General features: G+C 44.6%; 1 long non-coding RNA gene across 1 annotated transcript in view; it reads right to left on the bottom strand.

Moving 5' to 3' along the window:
- Window positions 1-7852: 7852 nt before the first annotated feature.
- Window positions 7853-21421, bottom strand: part of LOC135202062 (uncharacterized) — a 145334-nt gene continuing 131765 nt past the window's right edge. Inside the window, exon 3 of the long non-coding RNA XR_010311664.1 lies at window positions 7853-7953. This is a non-coding gene — a long non-coding RNA (uncharacterized LOC135202062). The remainder of the gene's footprint in view (window positions 7954-21421) is intronic.

Here is a 21421-nt window from a genome sequence, read left to right as displayed (position 1 = left end):
TCCAAATTCATCTGCTGTAGCTTCGATTGAACTATGCTCTTCAAAATTTGCCCAGTCAGCTCTTTTTTTACAGTCCAACGGGGTAATCTTGAACATGGAGGACTTGATCCAGTGCTTAAAAACAATTGAAAAGTGATCACTACTATACCTATCATCGATCACTCGCCAATTGAAGTCCATAATGGCATCGGCACTACATATTGACAAGTCTATGGCTGTACATGGAAATGGGTGGGTTCTCCAGTGTTTAGAACACCAACATTTTCACTTTCAATAATGGATGACAGGCAGTTTCCTCTCTCATTAGTAATTAAATCCCCCCATAATGGATTTCTTCCATTCATATCACCTAGGATGATGAAAGGCAGAGGAAGCTGTCTGATGAGATTACAAAAAATCAGTACTAGGGAAAGCTATATTTGGTGGAAGATATACAGAACAAATTGTATATTTACGAGCCAGAAACACTTGCACTGCAACAGCTTGCAAAGAAGAATTAACAGGAAAATGCTTGTGTGGAGTATCATGGCGAACATATAACATTGCTCCACCCCGGTTTCTATTGTTTTGATTTAGATGTGAATGGTAAGCAACATATTCTTTAGGGCAAGGAATAAAATCACTGCTGAGCATAGTCTCCTGCAAAGCTATGCAAACAGGAGACAACTCAAAAATTAGCATCTTGAGCTCCTCCCATTTAGCTCTCAGGCCCTAACAATTTCCACTGAAGAAAAGTTTAAGAATTTCCTTTACTTGAGTTTAGAGGCCTTGATAATAGGCCTCTTTGAAGATATTTTGTCTTCGTAGGGTTGCCAGGAATATGGGGAATCCTACTTTGTTTTTTCTTAGAGGGAGACTGCCTGCCACCCTCAGCCTCCTTTCTTTTTGGGACCGGCATTGCTACCTGCATACAGGAGGCAACTTCTGGTTCTTGGCTGGCTGCCTCCGTAGCTTGGTAGTTCCAGCTCCCAAAAGAAGCCATTGCTCAGCTAAGGAGGGCATCCCCAAAAGAGCCAATCAGCAAGGACAGACGTAAATTCCAAATTACTTACACCAGTCAAAACTGATGCTGCTTCTAAAGAAACTGATGCACCAGCCAAAGCTGATGCTGCCTCCAAAGAGGTTGATGCATCAGCCAAGGCTGAAGCTGCCTCCAAAGAGGCCGGTGCCCCAGCCAAAGCTGATGCTGCCTCCAAAGAGGCCGGTGCACCAGACAAAGCTGATGCTGGCCGTCCGCCAAAAGGCCAGTGCCTACCAGCCAAAGCTGATACTGCCTCCGAAGAGGCCGTGCACCAGCCAAAGCTGATGCTGCCTCCGAAAGAGGCCAGTGCACAGCGCGATGCGCTCCAAAGAGGCCGGTGCCAGCCAAACTGATGCTATTGAAGTCGTAGACATTTTAATTTGAGCTTTACCCAAGTTGTTTTTGCTGCTACTTTCTGTTACATGGGATTTTTGAGTTTTTCCACCTGTTCTAATTGAATTTGAAGCAGTATTTGAATTAACTTTCCTCCTTCTCAATTGTTGTCTATTTGCAGCAACACTTGCAAAAGATACTCCTGGTCTTATATATTTGTTCAGTACTATTCTTCTGGCTTCTGCAAAAGTAACTTTCTCAAGGACTCTAATATATTGTACTTCTTTCTCAAAAGGAAAACATCACATGAGTTCGAGGATGACTGGTGTGCTTCCCCACAATGAATGCATTTTGGTTCAGCATGGCAATCACCATGCTCAACTTCTCCACAATTTATACAAATTGCAGGGTTTCCTTGCAACTTGGATCTACAGGACACAATAATATGCCCATATTCCTGACAGTAAAAACACCTCCTGGGTCTCAGCACGTACTGTTTCACTTTATATCTGTACCAAGCTGCTTTAATAAAATTTGGTAACTTAGAAGAATTACAGGTTAATAATAACTGTGGCATAGGACACCATGCCCCGTTTACTTTCTTTTTCAGTCTTTCCACCTTCAATACCCCCTGATCTTTAAGTTCATCTTCCAGTTCCTCTTCAGGATGAATCATAAGGTGAGGAGCATATATAATTCCTTTGGTATGATTGAAGGTATCGTGTGGTTTACATTCACTCTGAACTCCTCCCAGTAAACTCAGAGATTTCAATTTCTCACTTTCTTCTACTGATCTAGTCTCTACCAAAAGCTTATTTCTACCATGTGGCAATATCTTAGGTTCCCTCCCACAGCATTTTACAATATCCCTATGTACTTCAAAAATATTCATAACTTTATCCTCAAATGTAATGGTTAGATATTTATCAAACTCATTAGGGACACATCCTCCAGATTCTTCTAATGATTTTCTTCCTACAAAAATTTCTTTCTCTCCTGGGAGGGGGAAGTATATGGTGCCAGTGTAACCACACTGGACTGAATAGTCCTTCCCATGTCTGGTTCCGTGCAATGGTCATCAGGATTTTGGGGTTTTAAGTTCCTCATAGAATGGTATATAGCAAATTCGTCTAGGTTTTCCCCATACCCACCATGGAGCCACATTTAGAGGATGCAATTCCCTTACTGGGCCACCTTAGGGGTACAACCTAGATATACACCCCACATCCAGTACCTTGAGGGTCATCAGTCCATCGAGATCAGACCCATCACCGAATGCAGGGTTTGACATAAAAGTTTCCCCTTGCTCGTCCACGTTGGGTACTCCAGTTCTACGGGTGGAGAGGCATGCCATCCCACTCCACCCTCCTTCAACTCCAGAGAACAGTAAGAGCATGTCCAAATTCATGCTAAGGTCATCAACAAAATCCATCCGGACAGAGGAAGGAGAGAAATTGTGAAAATAGGAGGTGATACAGAGTACCAGGATTAGTCAGGATGCTCTGAATTGACCTTAGTGGCATGGCAGTACCTAACGGGGTGAATATATCACCCCACCACCATTGCTCAATTCTTCATTGCACCATGCAAGCCCCCCCACTACAGCAAAGTTCCTGGTCACAAGGGGGGAGAAGGAGAAGTGAAGTTGGCTCTGTCTCCCTAAGTTGGGGCATAGCTCGTCTTTCATGGCGGCATGTAAAGTCAACTCTGCTAGCTTTGAAGGGGATGGGCGTTTCTTCTTCTGCCACAAAGATGGTAAAGGGGCTTTTGAAAGCCTGAAGTTTGGTATTTATACAGTCCCAATCTTCTAGGCTCCTAATCCACTCCCTTTGAGCTTGATCCCGGCTATAAATTACCGTTTCTTTTGGGATCCTATCCTCCCTTCTCATTGCCGTCTCTGTCAGATGAGCATAGCCCATAAATGGTGGTTGAAGGTTGGCGGGGTGGAACTTGAAGTCTTCTATTCTTCGAGTACCACAATCCAGCAAGGTCAACATGCCATCCTTAAAGGGGGCATAAGCTGCAACCCTCCATGGATTACTGGCAGTGAAGGGAGGAAGGGAATCATAGTCTGGCATGAGTTGTGCCGCCACACCTGACAGTGGGAGAACTGCTGCGGGATTCTCCCTGAGGCCCACCATCAGATTCTCCTGATTTGTCAGTCTCTCCGAAATACCCCGGATTGACTGACCAGACTCCTCAAACGAGGTGGAGATGTGTGAGAACATCTGTTCAAACTTGTCGTTAACTAAGTTACCGACCAAGTTTCCCATTTGCTGCATTATATTAGCAGTAAATGCCTCTGTGTCGAAGGGACTAGGGTCCCTGATAGACATGGGAGTCTTGGGACGTGTTCCGGTGGACGTTGAAGGCTCAGGCTCTGTAGAAGCCCGGGCCTTATCCTTAGAGGACTTGCCTCTGGACCCTTTAGAATATGAAGTTGAAGACGACTTCGATTTCTCTGCTCCGGGGTGGTGAGCCAGAGACTTATGAGACGTGGAAGATGTGGTCTTCTTAGACGACGTCTTCTCTAGGGTCTTCAACTCCCTCTTCCCTTTCACTTTAGGGATAGCAGAAGTGGATTTCGACCTGACCGGAACATCACTTTCTGAAAAACCTTGGAAGGAAGTAGAAGAGAAATTAGGGGAAGACGATCCAGACGGACCCAAGGGAAGCCCTTGAGCCCCCCAACAAACCTACCTCAACTAACAAGTTACCTTGTTCACCTACCGCCATTGGCTCTAAGTTTAGGTCCAGGGTAGCCACTTCTTCGACGATCTCCGGGTTGCCCTGGGCCGCCAGTGCCTGCGCCACCTGCTGCTGAATGGCGGCGATGCATGGAGCCGCCGCTGCCGGGTCTATATATCCGGTAGACTTCCCGCCCGGGAAGAGGCGGACAGCCATACTCTTGTCCAGGATGTATGGCTGCCCCTTGGACGCGTTCTTCCCGAACCCGCCGACCCAGGCCTTCAGGGTAGCTGATGCGGCATCTTTCACGGAAAGGCTGAAAGAGAGGGTCATTGTAATCCTTACAACGAATCCCCAAAGGTATATGATTAAATATATAAGACTAAACAATGTTTTATCTCTTACAGAATTGCTTGAATAACCAGTTATAAGCAAAGTACTCCAGTATACACTTACGCACGAGGAAAACTGATCCACCAAGTGGTAGCAGATGGAGCAGGCTTCGTGATGCCATACCACCATGTCACCGTGGCGGATGGCACAGGGGGCGTGAGTCCGGCAGACCTCGTGGCCACAAGGGCCCTGCAATATGGCATTGCAGCCGGGTTCCTGGCAGTTGGTAGCCTGTAAGTGGACAGATACATGAGTATCGGCAGTTACTAACAGGACTAGCCCGTTAAGAGATATAATACGTACTCCACTGCATGCCGGAGTAAAAAAGTTTTTGGAATTAGCCCTCTCCTGTTCTCCGTTAGAGATAAGTCTGTAAGAGCTGGTATACTAATTAGATAGTTCCAGGGCACCGGAGTAAGGAGTTTCACCAAACTAGCTACCAGTCTATACACCGGGGTGAGGAATACGAGGACGGCGGAGGAACATGAGAGGGTTAATCCAGATAAGAAATAATAATAAAGGTAGGTGGAGCTCAGCCCCGCCGTATAAAAATTCCGCAGGCAGGAGGAGAACCCGGATGGTGAGCGGGCACTCCACCGGTCTGGCGGAATAGACAAACATAAGGATAATATAAATAATAAACAAATGATTATATATATATATATATATATATATATATATATATATATTATATATATATATATATATATATAGATGCATGTAGAAGAGCTACTCTCCGTCACCCACAAGGAACTGGCGGAGCCAGTTGAGTCCGCCGCAGGCGCGGTGGGTAGGCAGGGGTGATCGGGGTAGGAGAGAACTGAGGAGGGACCCGAGGGAGGCCAAATACGAGCGGGCGAGGTGGCCAACCCGAGCGCACAAGAGACCCCTTCCATGGAACCCAGGGAGAGAACGGTATGAAGAGCCAGACTCAGGGATCCCCCCGTGACTCCCGTATCCTCTCTGGGGGGAGAGGAAGAGGGGAGGAGAGCCCGGATGGTTGCCGTGGTAACCGTGAGCGAGCGAGACCTGCCTCCCCTCCCGCTGGGGGGAGGTAGGCAGGTAGGGGGACTGAGCTGGAGGCTCGTGGCGATCGTCTGGCCCACCGCGAACGTGGTAGGACCACGTGGACGGATAGACCAGGCGAACTGAGATAGCCTAGGCTAGCCCAAACCGTCTCTAACATGCAACATAATCAAACACTTTATAAAAAGAAAGGAAGGGAATCAAAAGACAAAGGAAAAGAAAAGTCCTACAGAAGCCAGGCTACTCTACCTGGAAGGTAGGAAGCCCAACTACACGGGAGCTGGCCTCTGCCGATACGTCGAAACGGAGGGCGATGGCCAGGGTGGTAGGACTAAAAAAGAGAGAGGGGCACACAACCCCACACGCCTAACAGACCTAGACAAAGGCACATGCATGCATGAACACTGAGCTAAGACATAAAGGCATAAGATTCCCAAAATAAAATATAATAAAATATAAATACAAATAGCACATCTTGCACCACATGTATAATTAATCATAATTACTGCACAGACGTAGCTACCGCGGTATAGAAGACCGAAGGACCTAGTAATGAATCACACGAGGCGAGCCGGTATGGCAAGCCTGAAGCCATGTCGCGGGAGGCACCGTTATAATACCTAAAAAACGGCTATATAACAGGTCCTGACTGGCTAAAATTACGTGAAACACTTAGGCAGTACTTAACTTAGCTGCGGCTATGGCTTGGAGTTCCATAATGGTAAGTAAAATCCAAAGCGAAAGCACAAAACACGAGAGAGAAAAAGCATGTGCGGGCGAGGTGTTGCTAACGGAAAGGATGGCCACCAGAGGCGCTGGTGTTGGCGTGGGGGAGCAAGTAGTAGTAGTTGCTGGTGCGGGCTGTGTACCAGCTCTCTCTAGCAGGGGGATTTTGGTGGAGGAGAGGTCTAAATGACAAGAGGTCCGTGGTAGTGGTCTCACTCGCCCCAGTACCATACTGACACCCTCTTTTTATTTAGGGTGAGCGAGTCAGGATACTCTGACATCCCCCTCTTTTATTTTTCTCTGGTAATGTTAGCATTATTTACCTTAGAAATATGAACTGAAGGGATATTTCACTAAGCGACACGGGCTGGGCCCAGAAAAGGTGCTAGAAGAGATGTTGCAGATCCGTCAGACAAGGTACTGTAGAATGAAAAACTTTGAAAAAGTTAACATTTGAAGTGACAATTACTCGAGTTCTAGAGAAAGGGAAGTGAGGTGCGGCACACATTCTTTATTGATGAACTTTAATGTTTTATGGTGTCATGATTGTGGTCTCTTTATTTCAGATGGATTTGAAGTCACCTTATGGGTTTTCTCTAGACTAATTTTGACTATTAATAAACTATGAATGTTTGGACACTTAGGGGAAAAAGGGGTACTTACGTAAATAAGATTTTGAGAGGAATATGATGGTTTAACATTTCTTTTTGATACGTTTACTTTAATTAGTCTATATGATACATAAATAGTAATCAACTGTTCTTGTAGCCCTCAAGATTTGGCAAAATCGAAGTATCCAAAGAGAGACATTATCCAGTAATTTGATGAGGAGAGAGAAGAAAGAGAGGAGAAGAGAGAGAGAGAGAGAGAGAGAGAGAGAGAGAGAGAGAGAGAGAGGCGTCTTGGCAACAATGGTCTTGGGGATTGACGTAACGTTTATTTTCTGTACAGATAGGACAGAGAAGTGTTCGTTTCATTAAAAGGCCTCTGACTCATGCCAGTAAATGTTTTGTTGATACTAATGTATAAGCCTATTTAAAGATACATTTACTTTAATTAGTCTGTATGATACGTAAATAGTAATCAACTGTTCTTGTAGCCCTCAAGATTTGGCAAAATCACTCCAGGTTGTACATAAAACTTCAAGAATGTTAGTGTACCAGAGGATTACAATAGTTTTTACCTTCAAGAATCAGCATTTTTTTTTATGAAAATAACTCCAGGTTGTACATAAAACTACAGGGAACAACATTGTAGTGTTTAACCAAAGGATTTACAAGTAAGGTTTTTATAACTTTTTATTAGTTTAAGACATTTTTCCAACGTCGTTCCGCCTTACGATGATTTTCGGGTTACGACGCGTCTTAAGAACGGAACCCCCGTCGTAACCCGGGGACTGCCTGTACTACTCATTGCAAGAAAAAGTTAACCCAAATTCCTTGCTAGCATGCTTAACTGACCAATGGGTTTGTATTATAATAATACAAGACACAGTTCAAAAACTAAAGACAGTAAAGAAAATCTCAAGTTTATGAAAAGTTTGAACATCAAAACTGAGCAGTGAGTTCTGAGATATGTCCCAACTTTAAGTCTGGATGGCCATTCTGGCTCACGTTCCCAATCTAAATCCATATATACAGAATGAGGGTTTGTATATGTTTAAGAAAAAACTTTTTAAAACTTACAGTAACCAACAGGAACAAGCTCGGGGTTTTTAGGTTCCTTTACTTCTTTTGAGATGCCCCCAATGGTAACCTTTGCTGAACCTAAAAAGAAGTGCAATAAATTATTTTATGCAATCAAAAGTTATCGTTATATTGTTTCACTGAAAGGTGTCAATAGGAAGCTGAACACAGGCAGTCCCCAGGTTATGTCAGGTTCAGGTTGCGCCATTCCGGACTTGCAGTGCTTGCCTCATAGTGATGTTAGCCTCATTTTTTCAGCACCGTAAGTGGGTTTACGGTGCTGTTACCTGCTTTATGGCACCATAACCTGATCTTAGGGCAGTGTAACAGTGCTGTAAGTGCTACTTATTCCATTAGAATTATGATGATTCAGCTTAGGGCAATTTTCAGTTTACAGTGCCCTCCCAGGAAGAGAACCCCCACAAAAACCTGAGTACTGCCTGTACCTTCAACTAACATATTTATTGTCCATGAGAGTTAAACATTAATATATTTATTCAATCAGAACAGGGCATTACTATATCTTCCAACATTTTATTCATATACAATATTAATTTTTTCACATGTAACAAGAAATGCTACAGTCAGCTCTTCAAAACATGCCTGATCTCATCTTTCAGTAAAATGAATGGCATTTCTGGAGATTGAAGCATATTTCACATTATCAAACATAATTGCTGTATAAGTATTAAACAACTTACTCAAGATTATTATTATTATTTGCAGGGAGCAGACCTTCTTTGATACATGTTTTGTTGAAAATAATGGCAGCTTTCACCAAATTAATTTTATACAGTCTTTTCCATTCTTCTGATATTTCATTTTTCTGAATCACCTAGGTTGTTGAGTAGAAATCCAATATTCATATTTGTATTAATTGGGATATTTGTCAAAAATATTTTAGCAAAAATATTTTATTACATTTTGCTTATATCTCTTTGCTAGGTATAGAAACCAATGCTGGTAACTTCAATGGGATCTAAGTAGCTATCCGGTGTTTTTGGCATTTTTTCTTGGATACAGGTAATATATATCCTTGTACTGATGGCAGGACTCCTTCAGGGGCTGGTGTACTCTAGTAGTTCAACCATCTCTGTGGTCATCATCAGAATGTTGGTGAAGATAAGCTGGATGATTACTGGGTTCAGATGGGCTTTTAAAAGAGGGGTGGACAGGGCTGAATTTGGTGCTCATTTATCATTGGATGCCTGGGGGCATGGCCTAATTTGCTTGTCATGCGTCGAGGCTGGTCTTGCATGCGAATGCCAATGTAGTGCTGGGAAGGGCCAGGAGAATTCTGCTCTCCTGCAGCTAAATTTTGACTAGAGCTCACGTTGCATGGGGTGCTCGTTGCGGGTCTCCCAGTAGCTGTAGCCATCAATGAATACTACCCAAGAGACTTTTCTCCTCCCTACAGCTACCAGGAGACCAGCAACGAGCACCCCACGGAACACAAGCACCAATCAAAATTTAGCTACTGTAGAGCGGAATTCTCCTGGCCCTCCCAGCGCTTCAATGGCGCTTGCATGCAATATCAGTCCTAACCATCGTTGCACGAGAGGCAGCTAAGGCCCAGAAGGATGCCCCAAGCCATCCAATTATAAATAAGCACCGAATTCAACCGTGCTCAACCCTCCTATAAAAGCCCATCTGAACCCAGTAATCATCCAGTTCAGCTTCACTAACATCCTGATGATGACCATGGAGATGATCGAAACATGTAGACTACATCAGCCTCAGTAGGAGTCTTACCAACAGTACAAGGATAGATGATACAGGTATCCAAGAAAAAAATACCAAAAATACTATAAGGAAAATGTGATAATATATTTTTTATAAAGATCCTGTATAAGATTAATTTGAAAGCTGCCTTTATTTTCAACAAAATGTTATTTCTGGGCTCAGTTCGTGTCGCTGCGCGAAATATCCTTTAATCCATTATTTCTAAGGTAAATGCACTAACACATACCAGAGAATAAATAAAATAAAGGAAAGGCAGTACTACTGACTCGGCTCAACCCTCCAAGAGGTGTCGGTATGAACACTAGGGCGAGTGAGACCACTACCACGAACCACTTACCAATAGAAATCTCCTACTACAAAACCCCCACTAGAGGGGAGCCGACCCACAGAGTGGGCAGCAATTACTACTACTCCATCCCATGCTGCCGACTGCTGCGCCTCTGGTGGCTATCCTTTTCAGTTAGCGCACTGCGTACACACGTGCCCTTTTTTGCTCTGTGTTTTTTGTGCCCCTTTCTTGGATTTTACTAATTATGGAGCGTGCAGCCATCGCAGCAGCTAAGTTAAGTAATCTGTTATTGTTGCTATTGGGTTTTTTTTCCCGGCCTTTGAGTCAGTATTTGCCGTTTTTTAGGTATAAATACTGGCTCTTGGTCGGAAGCATGGCGGCATTGTTCTGCCTCGTGGCGGGGTTCGTTCTTGGTCTTCCATACCCTAGGACCTTCCCTTCTTACTTTTTTTTACGCCCTCTATTGCCCTAGTTATCTATATTATGGGGTAGGGGTCCAGCCTACTTGGTTTTTATGTCATGCATGCATGTCTTCTTTACCTTGCGTAGGCATCTTCCATCCAGACCCTAGCCACAGCTCTTAGTATCGGCCCCGGCTAGCTTTGAGTGGTAGACTTTCTTTCGGGTTAGTCGTACACTCCTGGATTTTTTCTCCTACTGATTTACTTTCTTACTTTCACTTTAATGTAATTTTTAGTTATTTTATCTATTTTAGGTTAGCCTACGGCGTCTGGCATATTACGTAGCCTAGGTTCCGTATTTCATTGGTCCCCACCAGTTTATTGCTTCCTCTCATCAGTTCGGTTGCTTCTGTATAGCATCTCACTGATTAGTTGGTTGCTTTAACCTAGGCTATGTTTTTTCGTTGTATTTCTCATGTTACCGCTCCGTGGTCACCATGTGATCGCGAAGCAGCCAGGCGCCCGTCCAGTCACCTTACCCTCCTCCGCTCTTCCATACCGGGCCGGGGGGGGGGGGGGGGGGGCGGGGGGGGGGTAGGTCTGTCCTCGCTCGCTCCACATACCCGTGCCTGCCCTCTCTCCCTAGGCGGAGGGAGTAGGGGGGCTGGACAGACCCAGGACTGGACTTGACTGTTCTTCTTGCCTTTGCATGGCTCGCGCTCGGATGACTAAGGGGGGGACTGGCCTTCCCCCCCACCCCCCGTCGTTACTCCGTCGCTCCGTTGTTGGCTCGAGTCTGTTTCGCCCTCTCGCTCCTTCCCGGTTTACTGGTGCTTTTTATTTTACGGAGTCCGGCATTCACGTGGAAGGTTGCTAGTTCACCCTTGCGGGCGGACTGCAGGCGTACAGTTGGTCTTTCCTAACCACCCCGTCTCGCTAATTATCGCGACACGAACATCGCCGCGCACCGGAATTATTCGGTACGTACTAGTGCTTTAGGCTTAAGTGTTTAGTGTTTAATTTAAACTATAGTAAGTTTAATTTAAGCTAGCCTAAGCCGAATCCCTCCGTTACCTACGTTATCACACCGGACCTCTCCGGGGTTCTAGCCTATTCAGGCGGTAAGGGAGGGGTTATGCCCAAAAATTTTTTGCGCTCCGGCATGCAGCGGAGTTCTTTTAGCCTACTAGCCTGTAAGTGATGTCTTTACGGTACTCATGTATCTTTTCACTTACAGACCACAACTGTGAGCATCCAGGATGCAATGCCATGCTCCGGACCCCTGTGGACATGAAGTCTGCAGGTCCCATGCTCCTATGCGCGACTACGCGCACGGGAATCTACAAGGTCTGGTTCCACGAAACCTGCACCATTTGCTACGATCTTGTGAGTCAGCTCTTGGACGGGAAGGTAAGTATTCCCAACTCCGTTCGGTAATCCCAAGAAAGGTTGTAGTTCTTTAAGTTTAATTTTAATCTCTTATTTTAAGCTTAAGCTCTTTTATATGGGATGTTGCCATCCCCTATGTCTTTAGACTAAGCCTATTACTTAAGTTTTAATTTTAATCTTAAGTTTAAACTTAAAACTAATGAATGCCCTCTCTTCCAGGCTCCCGCCGTTAGAGATACCGCCCTGGCAACCCTGAGGGCTTGGGTCGGCGGTTTCGGTAAGAACGCCGCCAAGGGACAGCCCTACATTCTGGAGAAGAGGTTGGCTGTCCTAATCTTCCCCGGCGGCAAGTCAACGGGTTACGTCGACCCGGCAGAGGCAGCCCCGACTATGGCGGCGATTCAACAACAGCTCGCCGCTTCGTTAAAGGAACCAGGCCAAGATACTCGTCGGACGTCGCGACACTTGATTTAAATATAGAGCCCATGGTAGGTGTTGACGACCTGTTGGTCGAGGTAGGTACGTTGGACGCCAAGGGCTTCCCTTGGGCGCCACTGGGTCTTCTACTCCTGCTAACTCTCCAGCTTCCTTCCAAGGCTTTACAGGAGCTGAGCTCCTTTATACTTCTCCTGACGCTTCAGTAAGACCTAAGGTCAAGGGACAGACGGTTGTAAAAACCCTCAGCAAGACATCCGTCGTCGTCCAAAAAGACTTCGCTCGGCCGTCAACATCTCGTAAGTCTCCGGCTACAAACCCCGGAGCGGAGAGGTCTAGAGCTTCCTGGGTCTAGCTCCAAATCCTCAAGGAGCAGGTCTTCCAAGGAGAGGCCACATACTCCGGCGGAGTCACCGTTTCCTCCTCTCCCCTTGGTACCTGTTCAGAGTTACCCAACCACCTCCGCAGCAGCTCCGGCTTTGGATCCCAATGCTGGTCTGTTGCAACACATGGGAGACTTGGTCGGCTCTCTGAAGAGCAGTATGGAGCAGATTTCTTCTCCGGTTGTCCGACAGGATCACGTCCCAGGATAACATCATCGCCGAACTTAGCCAGGCTCCTCTAGCACTACCCCTCCCCACCTTTCGGCACCGGAATAGCTCAGCTCCCACCTCATGACTCTCTGCCTCCGTTCTCTATGAATAAACCCCTGGAGGGTGGTGTCATACGCCCCTTTCCAGGACGGTCTTATTTCAATTCCGGAGTGTGGTACTCGAAGATTGAGGACTTCGAGTTCTACCCGGAGGGTCTACAACCACCATTCATTGGCTACGCCAGACTCACTGACGCAGCCATGACTAGAGATGACAAGGTCCCTAAAGGAGACAGTCCTCTACTCACGTGACCAGGCTCAAAGGGAATGGCTCAGGTGTTTAGAGGACATGGATTGTTCGAAACACGAAAATTCAACCTTTCAAGAGTCCCTTCACCATTTTCACAATGGAAGAGGGAACTCCGCTTCCCTTCCTTACCAAATAGCTACGGTCACTATCCCGGCGGCCCAGAAGGGGGAGTCGTTGCCACAGCTAAGGGAAGCAGACCCCACATCTCCTTTGCTCCCTCCCCTCAACTCGGAGAATTGTGGGAAGATTTACCCAACACTTTTTTCGGCGGGCAAACTCAAGCCAGACTGTGCTATGGATCAGTTTGGTGGAGAAGCTGCCTAGACTTTGCCGGACAGCCTCATTCAGGCTGAATTTGAGGCCAAGACTAAGGCTAAGCCAGGTCCATTTAACGCCATGGCAATGACGGAAGTGGCAACCATTTTCTACGGCTCTGAGCCACTCTTTAAGCTTCTCACCAAGTCACTGACGCAAACAGTTCAGTCTGACATGTTTGAGGTTCGCATACAGCCAGAACTAACTGTCGGAAACTGTCCACCAGGAAGCAACTATTCGTCATGAGCCGAATAAGTTGCTTTCATCCAACATCTGGGGAGCAGACCTCTTCCCTGATGCAATGGTAAAAGGAGGTCCAGGCGGAAGCGACAAGGCTTAACCAAAGCCTTAAGGATCGTTGGGGTCTCACCGCAAAGAGACGCCACCGCCAATCAGCAAGGGGTAAGGCTCAGAGGAAACCCAGACGTTTTCAGACTTCCAGAAAAAGCAGCAACGCTTCGCCCAGCTGTTTTTCGACTGTTCCGTTGGTACAGTCAGCCCAACCCTCTACCTCAGGCTCAATCACAGCCCATCTACGTGATTTCCCCCCAGCCTCAACCTTCCACCTTTTTACGCTGTCTCCCCAGCCTTCAACCAAGTGTTCGAAGGCCAGGCCTTTCAGCAGTATGACCGCTCGGGTAGGGGAGGCAGAGGTAAGGATCCTTTCGTCAGAAAGGATCAGGAAGGTCTCTTAACAGGGGAAAACACTTCCGGGGAGGCCGTGGAGGTTACCAGCAGCAATGAGAACTTTGGAAGGTAGGGAGGGAGGGCTGTTTCTCTTCCGGCACCGGTGGGGATTCAGCAAGTGGGCACAAAGTATTGTGTCGAAAGGCCTGGGTTGGAGTTGGATTGCGAATCCGCCTCCACCCAGACCTTTCCTTCAACTTCCATCAAAAGAATTGACGGAGTATGCGGAGGACCTCCTTCAGAAAGGAGCAATAGCGAGAGTCAACAGATTAAAATTTCAAGGGCGCTTATTCAGCGTTCCAAAGAAAAGGCTCCACAAAAAAGAAGGGTAATCTTAGACTTATCCGTTTAAACTTCGGCCATTCGCTGCGACAAGTTCAAAATGCTCACCATCTCGCAGGTGCGGACCTTACTTCCCCGTGGGGCCGTCACCACCTCTATCGATCTTACGGACGCTATACTATATATCCCTATTGCAAGACACTTTCGCCCTTATCTGGGCTTCAAGATAGGAGATCAAGCATTCTCCTTCAAGGTAGTTCCTTCGGTCTGAACGTGGCACCCAGGGTGTTCACGAAGTTGGCGGAAGTAGTCGTCCAACAACTGAGGTCTCAGGGGATAATGGTAGTAGCGTATCTCGACGATTGGTTGATTTGGGCTCCAACAGTCGAGGAATGTCGCAAAAGCCACACTGAAAGTAATCCAGTTCCTAGAGTATCTAGGGTTCAAGATAAACAGGACAAAATCAAGACTCACTCCGGAGTCCAACTTTCAGTGGCTGGGCATTCAATGGAATCTATCCTCCCATACTCTGTCGATTCCATCAGCCAAGAGAAAGGAAATAGCGAAGTCAGTAAAGCAATTTCTAGGACACAAACTTGCTTCAAGGAGAAGCCAGGAAAGAATCCTGGGTTCACTCCAATTTGCATCAGTGACAAACATCTTGATGAAAGCCAAACTGAAAGACCTAACAGAATCTGGCGCTCACGAGCAAATGTCAGATCCAGGGACAAGTTGTCATCAGTCCCACAGATTCTACGGAATCGTCTACGCCCTTGGGCAAAAGTGAAGAACCTGTCAATATCAGTACCCCTTCAGTTTCCTCCTCCGGGGATTACCATCCACACAGACGCTTCATTAAGCGGCTGGGAGGATATTCTCAGTTCAAGAAGGTTCAAGGAAACCTGGTCACCCCAGTTCCGCCAGCTTCACATAAACGTACTGGAAGCGATGGCAGTGTTCTTGACTCTGAAAAGGTTACGTCCGCCAAAGAACTCCCACATAAAGCTAGTTCTGGACAGCGCAGTGGTAGTCCATTGCGGTAAAACAGGGGAGGCTCCAAGTCACGACATCTGAATCATGTCATGGTAGCCATCTTCTCCCTGGCGGACAAGTTCAGTTGGCAACTCTCCTCCACCCATATAGCTGGAGTGAGAAACGTCATAGCAGATGCTCTATCCCGCTCAGTTCCTCTGGAGTCGGAATGGTCACTGGACAACAGTCGTTCCAATGGATTCTCCGGAGGGTTCCAGGTCTAACAAGTAGATCTATTCGCATCTCAAGCGAACCACAAACTCCCATGTTATGTGGCCCCCAACCTGGACCCTCTGGCCTATGCCACGGACGCCCTGTCCATAGATTGGAACAAAACTGGGAGAAGATTTATGTCTTTCCCCAGTGAATCTTCTCCTGAAGGTACTGAACAAACTCAGGACGTTCAAGGGCCAAGTAGCTCTAGTAGCCCCAGACGAATGGCCGAAGAGCAATTGGTACCCTCTGATTCTGGAACTGGGTCTTCGCCTCTTCGAATTCCCAATCCCAGGCTTCACCCCCGTCAGTACAAACGAAGACTGTGTTCGCTTCCTCAGGAATTCTCCAAAACCCTAACTTTATGGACTTCATGAAGTTTGCGGCTAAAAGAGATGCAGATATTGATCCACGAAATATTCTTTTCTTGGAATCTGATAAAAGAGATTCAACTTTGAGACAGTATGATGCTGCAGTCAAAAAGTTGGCAACCTTCCTGAAAGAGAATCGATATTAGAATCATGACAATCAATTCAGCTATATCCTGTTTTCAGATCTTTATTTGAAAAAGGCTTAGCAGTTAGCACTATTACGACAAACAAGTCAGCCTTGAAGAAGATTTTTTTCAACTCGGTTTCAACATAGGACTTGACAGACTCTTACTTCTCGTCTATTCCCAAGGCTTGTGCTAGACTTAGACCTTCAGTGAGGCCTACGTCAGTATCGTGGTTCTTGAATGATGTTCTAAAGCTGGCTTCAGAAACAGACAATACGACATGTTCATTTATAATGCTCTAAGAAAAACTCATATTTTTATTAAGCTTGGCTTCAGGAGCTAGAATCTCAGAGAACTGTCGGCGTTATCCAGAGATCCGAATCATATAGAATTTCTTCCCACAGGGAAGTTCTACTTTCTCCGGAACGTAGCTTTTTAGCAAAGAATGAGGATCCTTTGATGAGGTGGGAACCGTGGAAGGTTATACCCCTTCCACAAGATGTTTCTCTTTGTCCAGTATCGACCTTAAGAGATTTCTGTCCAGACATCCTCATCCTCGTCAGGTCCTCTCTTTAAGAGAGAAAAAGGTGGTACTTTATCTATTAAGGGTATCAGGCAACAGATCCTGTACTTTATTAAGCAAGCCAAACCCTGATTCCTTCCCTAAAGATCATGATGTCAGGGCAGTTGCCACCCTCAATTAACTATTTCCAACACATGAATTTTGATGATTTAAAAAAAGTATACTGGATGGAAATCGCCGACAGTATTTAAGAGTCATTACTTAAAGTCCTTGGAAGCTCTGAAATTTTCAGCAGTTGCGGCGGGTAACATAGTTTCCCCCGACTCTGCTTAATCTTAAGTTGAAGATCCAGTTCTCCTTTCTACCTATCTCATTCAACAGTTTGTCTATACCTACCATGTTCATCTACGTCTACCTTGAGTCTTAGCTGCTCTTGTGATGGTTACAGTGGGTGTAAACCCTTATTTTTTTTGCTAGGGTCACCCAACAATTGTTTGTATATTCTGATCTCTATGATGTGGTCCCCTTATTTTTATGCTAGGGTGGGGGACACATCTACATTTGCAATGGTTACGGGTTTTGTATACTAAGTCATATACATTTGTTTATTATATTATTGTCTAAGTTTGTTCAAATTCAGTTTATTATTGTAATTGCTTTATTTACTTTGTACATATTTAACTATACACAAATGTTAAGATCAACATATTATTTCCATGATGCCCTGTACATATATGTTAACTTTAAGTTAATTTTAAGGAATATTTCTAACTTGTATAATTGGTGTATATGTATATTTCTTAGCAATTATATTTCTTTATTTTATTTTAAGTTTTATTGAGACCTTATTTATTTATTTTCTTTACAATCTTGTGCTAATTCTCTCGGTACGATTTCGCGCAGCGACACGAACTGAGCCCAGAAAAGGGATTTTGGACGTAAGGAAAAATCTATTTCTGGGCGATTGGTTCGTGTCGCCCCAGCGAAAATCCCAACCCTACCCATCCCTGCGCTCAGATTGTTGCTAACTTCAGGATGGCCACCAGAGGCGCAGCAGTCGGCAGCATGGGATGGAGTAGTAGTAGTTGCTGCCCACTCTGTGGGTCGGCTCCCCTCCCCTTAGTGGGGGTTTGTAGTAGGAGATTTCTATTGGTAAGTGGTTCGTGGTAGTGGTCTCACTCGCCCTAGTGTTCATACCGACACCCTCTTGGAGGGTGAGCGAGTCAGTAGTACTGACCTTTTCTTTATTTTATTTATTCTCTGGTATGTGTTAGTGCATTTACCTTAGAAATAATGGATTAAAGGATATTTCGCTGGGCGACACGAACCAATCGCCCAGAAATAGATTTTTCCTTACGTCAAAATCCCTTTATTATTTCTGGGCCAAGCCCATGTCGCTTTGTGAAATATCCCTTCAGTTCATATTTCTAAGGTAAATAATACTAACATTACCAGAGAAAATAAAAGAGGGGGATGTCAGAGTATCCTGACTTGCTCACCCTAAATAAAAAGAGGGTGTCGGTATGGCACTGGGGTGAGTGAGACCACTACCACAGACCTCTTGTCATTTAGATCTCTCCTCCACCAAAATCCCCCTGCCAGAGAGAGCTGGTACACAGCCCGCGCCAGCAACTACTACTACTCACCCACCCACGCTAACACCAGCGCCTCTGGTGGCCATCCTTTCCGTTAGCGACACCTTGCCCGCACGTGCTTTTTTGCTCTCTGTGTTTGTGATTGCTAATTTGGATTTTACTGCAACTATGGAACTTCAAGCCATCGCTGCAGCTAAGTTAAGTACTGCCGAAAGGTTACACGTAAATTTTAACCAGACAGGATCCGTTTTCAACCGTTTTTTAGGTACAGGCGGCCCGCGGTTAATGGCACAATCACTCAACGGCGAATCGGTTTTACCAGTCGTCAAAAATATTCATTTAAAAAATAAGGCATTTTAAAGGTATCTTTACGGCACAAATTTCAGTTAACAGCGCCGCTAGCGCCGTTGTCTAACAAGTTCATACATTTGTAGAAATGCCGTTCAGACCATAAAGGTTATGCAAATTATATTAACAAATTTTATGGAGAGTTATTACTTAGGCATTAGGGTAAAATATATGCCTCTGACGCTGTTCTATGCCGAAAATATCGAGTTACATAAGTGCAAATTTAGCTACAGATGTGTCGATTTATAAATGTTCATGCTTTTGTTTAAAATGTGTATGAAAATGTATTACGTGAAAGGCATTTTTATTTCTGTACAGAAATATTATACAAAGCAGCTTTTGAAACTGCCCTTCACGTTATCAAATACGATTGTTTTTTCATGTTCTTTCTTGTAAGCCGCCACCTGCTGCTCTTCTGAAAATATGATTTAAAAAAGTGCAAATTAGCGATCGATGTGTCGATTGATAAATGTTACTGCTTTTATGTTAAAATGTGTATGAAAATGTATTACTAACAAAGGGATTTTGACGAAGGAAAAATCTATTTCTTGGTGTGATTGGCTCGTGTCGCCTATGAAAGTATCCTTAACATCATTCTTTCTAGGTAAAATTAGACCTAAAATTACCAGAGAAAAAACAAAATTTAAGAAAAATGTCAGTAAAACTGACTCGTCACTCTTAAAAAGAAGTGTCGGTATGATATAGGGGCGAGTGTGGAACACTACCACGAGACAAACACCAATTAGAACTTCCCTATCAGAATCCCCCCAAGAGAGAGCGATACCAACGGGCGATGCAGCCTCTAATACTACTACTAGAGGACGCCACGGACAGCAGCGCCCCTAGCGGTCATCCTTAATTAAAACATAAATACATCTGTCCTGCAACAAGGGGGGGAAAAACAAACCATAAAAAAAGGGATGGGGTTTCATAGGGCGACACGAGCCAATCACCCAGAAATAGATTTTTCCTTCGTCAAAATCCCTTTTCTGGGCTCAGCTCGTGTCGGCCTATGAAAGAGTACCAGAGAAACAGACAAGATGGAAAAGGAAATAATGAAAAAAACAGATTAAAATGATGGATATAATATAAGTAAATCAAATACAGCATACAAATTAAGCACTTAAACTAACTTATTACAATAATCAATAACAGAATGTTAGTAAACTTAAAGTACTTAAATGGTAGATAATAAAATTATAAATAAGCATGTAAAATAAGGAAATTTTTGGATTTACTTAATAGAATATATAATTACAAATATATACATACATGTGTCCTACCCTAGCATAAAAAATAAGGGTAAGGGAGGTACACTCAAATCCATCATTAATACAATTAATACAATTAGTTCAAATATATACAAAAACACATTGGTGACTGAAGCTATCACAAACCCAAATTGGAGAATTTATACAAAACATATTGTGGCCTACCCTAGCATAAAAATAAGGGTAGGAACACTGAAGTACATATCAGTACAAGGGTGGTTGTCCTAGCAAAAAATAAGGGACAAACCACTATAAGACACAACGGCTAAGGGCTATGATGTTGAGTAGCCTGACGATAGGTTGAGGCATGTTGGTGAAGTAGGTAGGAAAAGGAGACCTGGATCAAAAACTACAACTACTAAGCAGTATCAGGGGAAACTATGTTTCCCGCTGCTACTGCTGAAAACTTTAAAGATTCCAAGGACTTTAAATAATGCCGTTTAAAGACTGTCGGGGATTTCCATCCAGTATACTTTCTAAGATCCTCAAAGTTTCATATGTTGGAAATAATTAATGAGGTGGCTACTCCCCTGATATCATGTGCTTTTTGGAATGACTCAGGGTTGGCTGTTTAATGAAGTAAAGGATTTGCTGTCTAATGCCTTTAACTGATAAAGTACCACCTTTTCTCTCATGAAGAGAGCACCCGAGGATCTAGAAGAAGTACGAGAAAGAAAGGCTCTAAGAGTTGATACTGGGCAGAGAGAAGGATCCTGTGGAAGTGGGATAACCTTCAAGGAGCCCACCTTGCAAGAGGATCTTCATTTTTGGCTAAAAAGCTACGATCCGGAGCAAGTAGAACTTCTCCTGATGGGAGGAATTTCCACATGACCCGCATCCCTGGATAGAGCGACAGTTCTGAAATTCTAGCTCCTGAGCTAGGCTTAATAAGAATAATGTCTTCCTCAGGAGCATTATGACAATGTACAAGATGAGTTGTCAGTATCGAAGCTAGTTTGAGGACATCATTTAAGAACCATGAAACTGTAGTAGGCCTCTGAGAAGGTCTAAGTCTAGCACAGGCTTTAGGGATAGATGTGAAATAAGATTCAGTCAAACCTATCTGAAAAACCTACTTGAAAGATTTTCTTCAAAGCCGACTTATGAGTGGTAATCGTGCTAGATGCTAAACCTTTTTCAAATAAGGATCTGAAAAAGGATATAGCCAAATTAACTGTCATGGTTGTAGTGTTCGATTCTCTCAAGAAAGATGCTAATTTTTTTTAACAGCTGAGTCATATTGTCTAATGGTTGACTCTCTCTTATCTGATTCTAGGAAGAGAATATCTGTGGATCAATGTCAGCATCTTTCATTAGCCGCAAACTTCATGAAGTCCATAAAGTTAGGGTCTGGAGAGTTCCTGAGGAAGCGAACACAGTCCTCATTGTACTGATTGTGATAGCTTGGGATTGGGGATAACCGTTGAGGTCGGAGACCCAACTCCAAAAGAAGAGGATACCAGTTGCTCTTATTGGGCCAGTCCGGTGCAATCAGAGCTACTATCCCTTTGGAAAGACCTTAGTTTGTCTAGGACTTTCAAGAGAAGATTCACTGGAGGAAAAACATAAATTCTCCTCCACTGATTCCAATCCAACGGACAGGGCGTCCGTGGCAATAAGCCCAGAGG

This window comes from Macrobrachium nipponense, chromosome 30, assembly GCF_015104395.2.
Source record: "Macrobrachium nipponense isolate FS-2020 chromosome 30, ASM1510439v2, whole genome shotgun sequence".
In the NCBI taxonomy this organism is placed as follows: domain Eukaryota; kingdom Metazoa; phylum Arthropoda; class Malacostraca; order Decapoda; family Palaemonidae; genus Macrobrachium; species Macrobrachium nipponense.
This window is presented reverse-complemented; position numbering and strand designations above follow the sequence as displayed.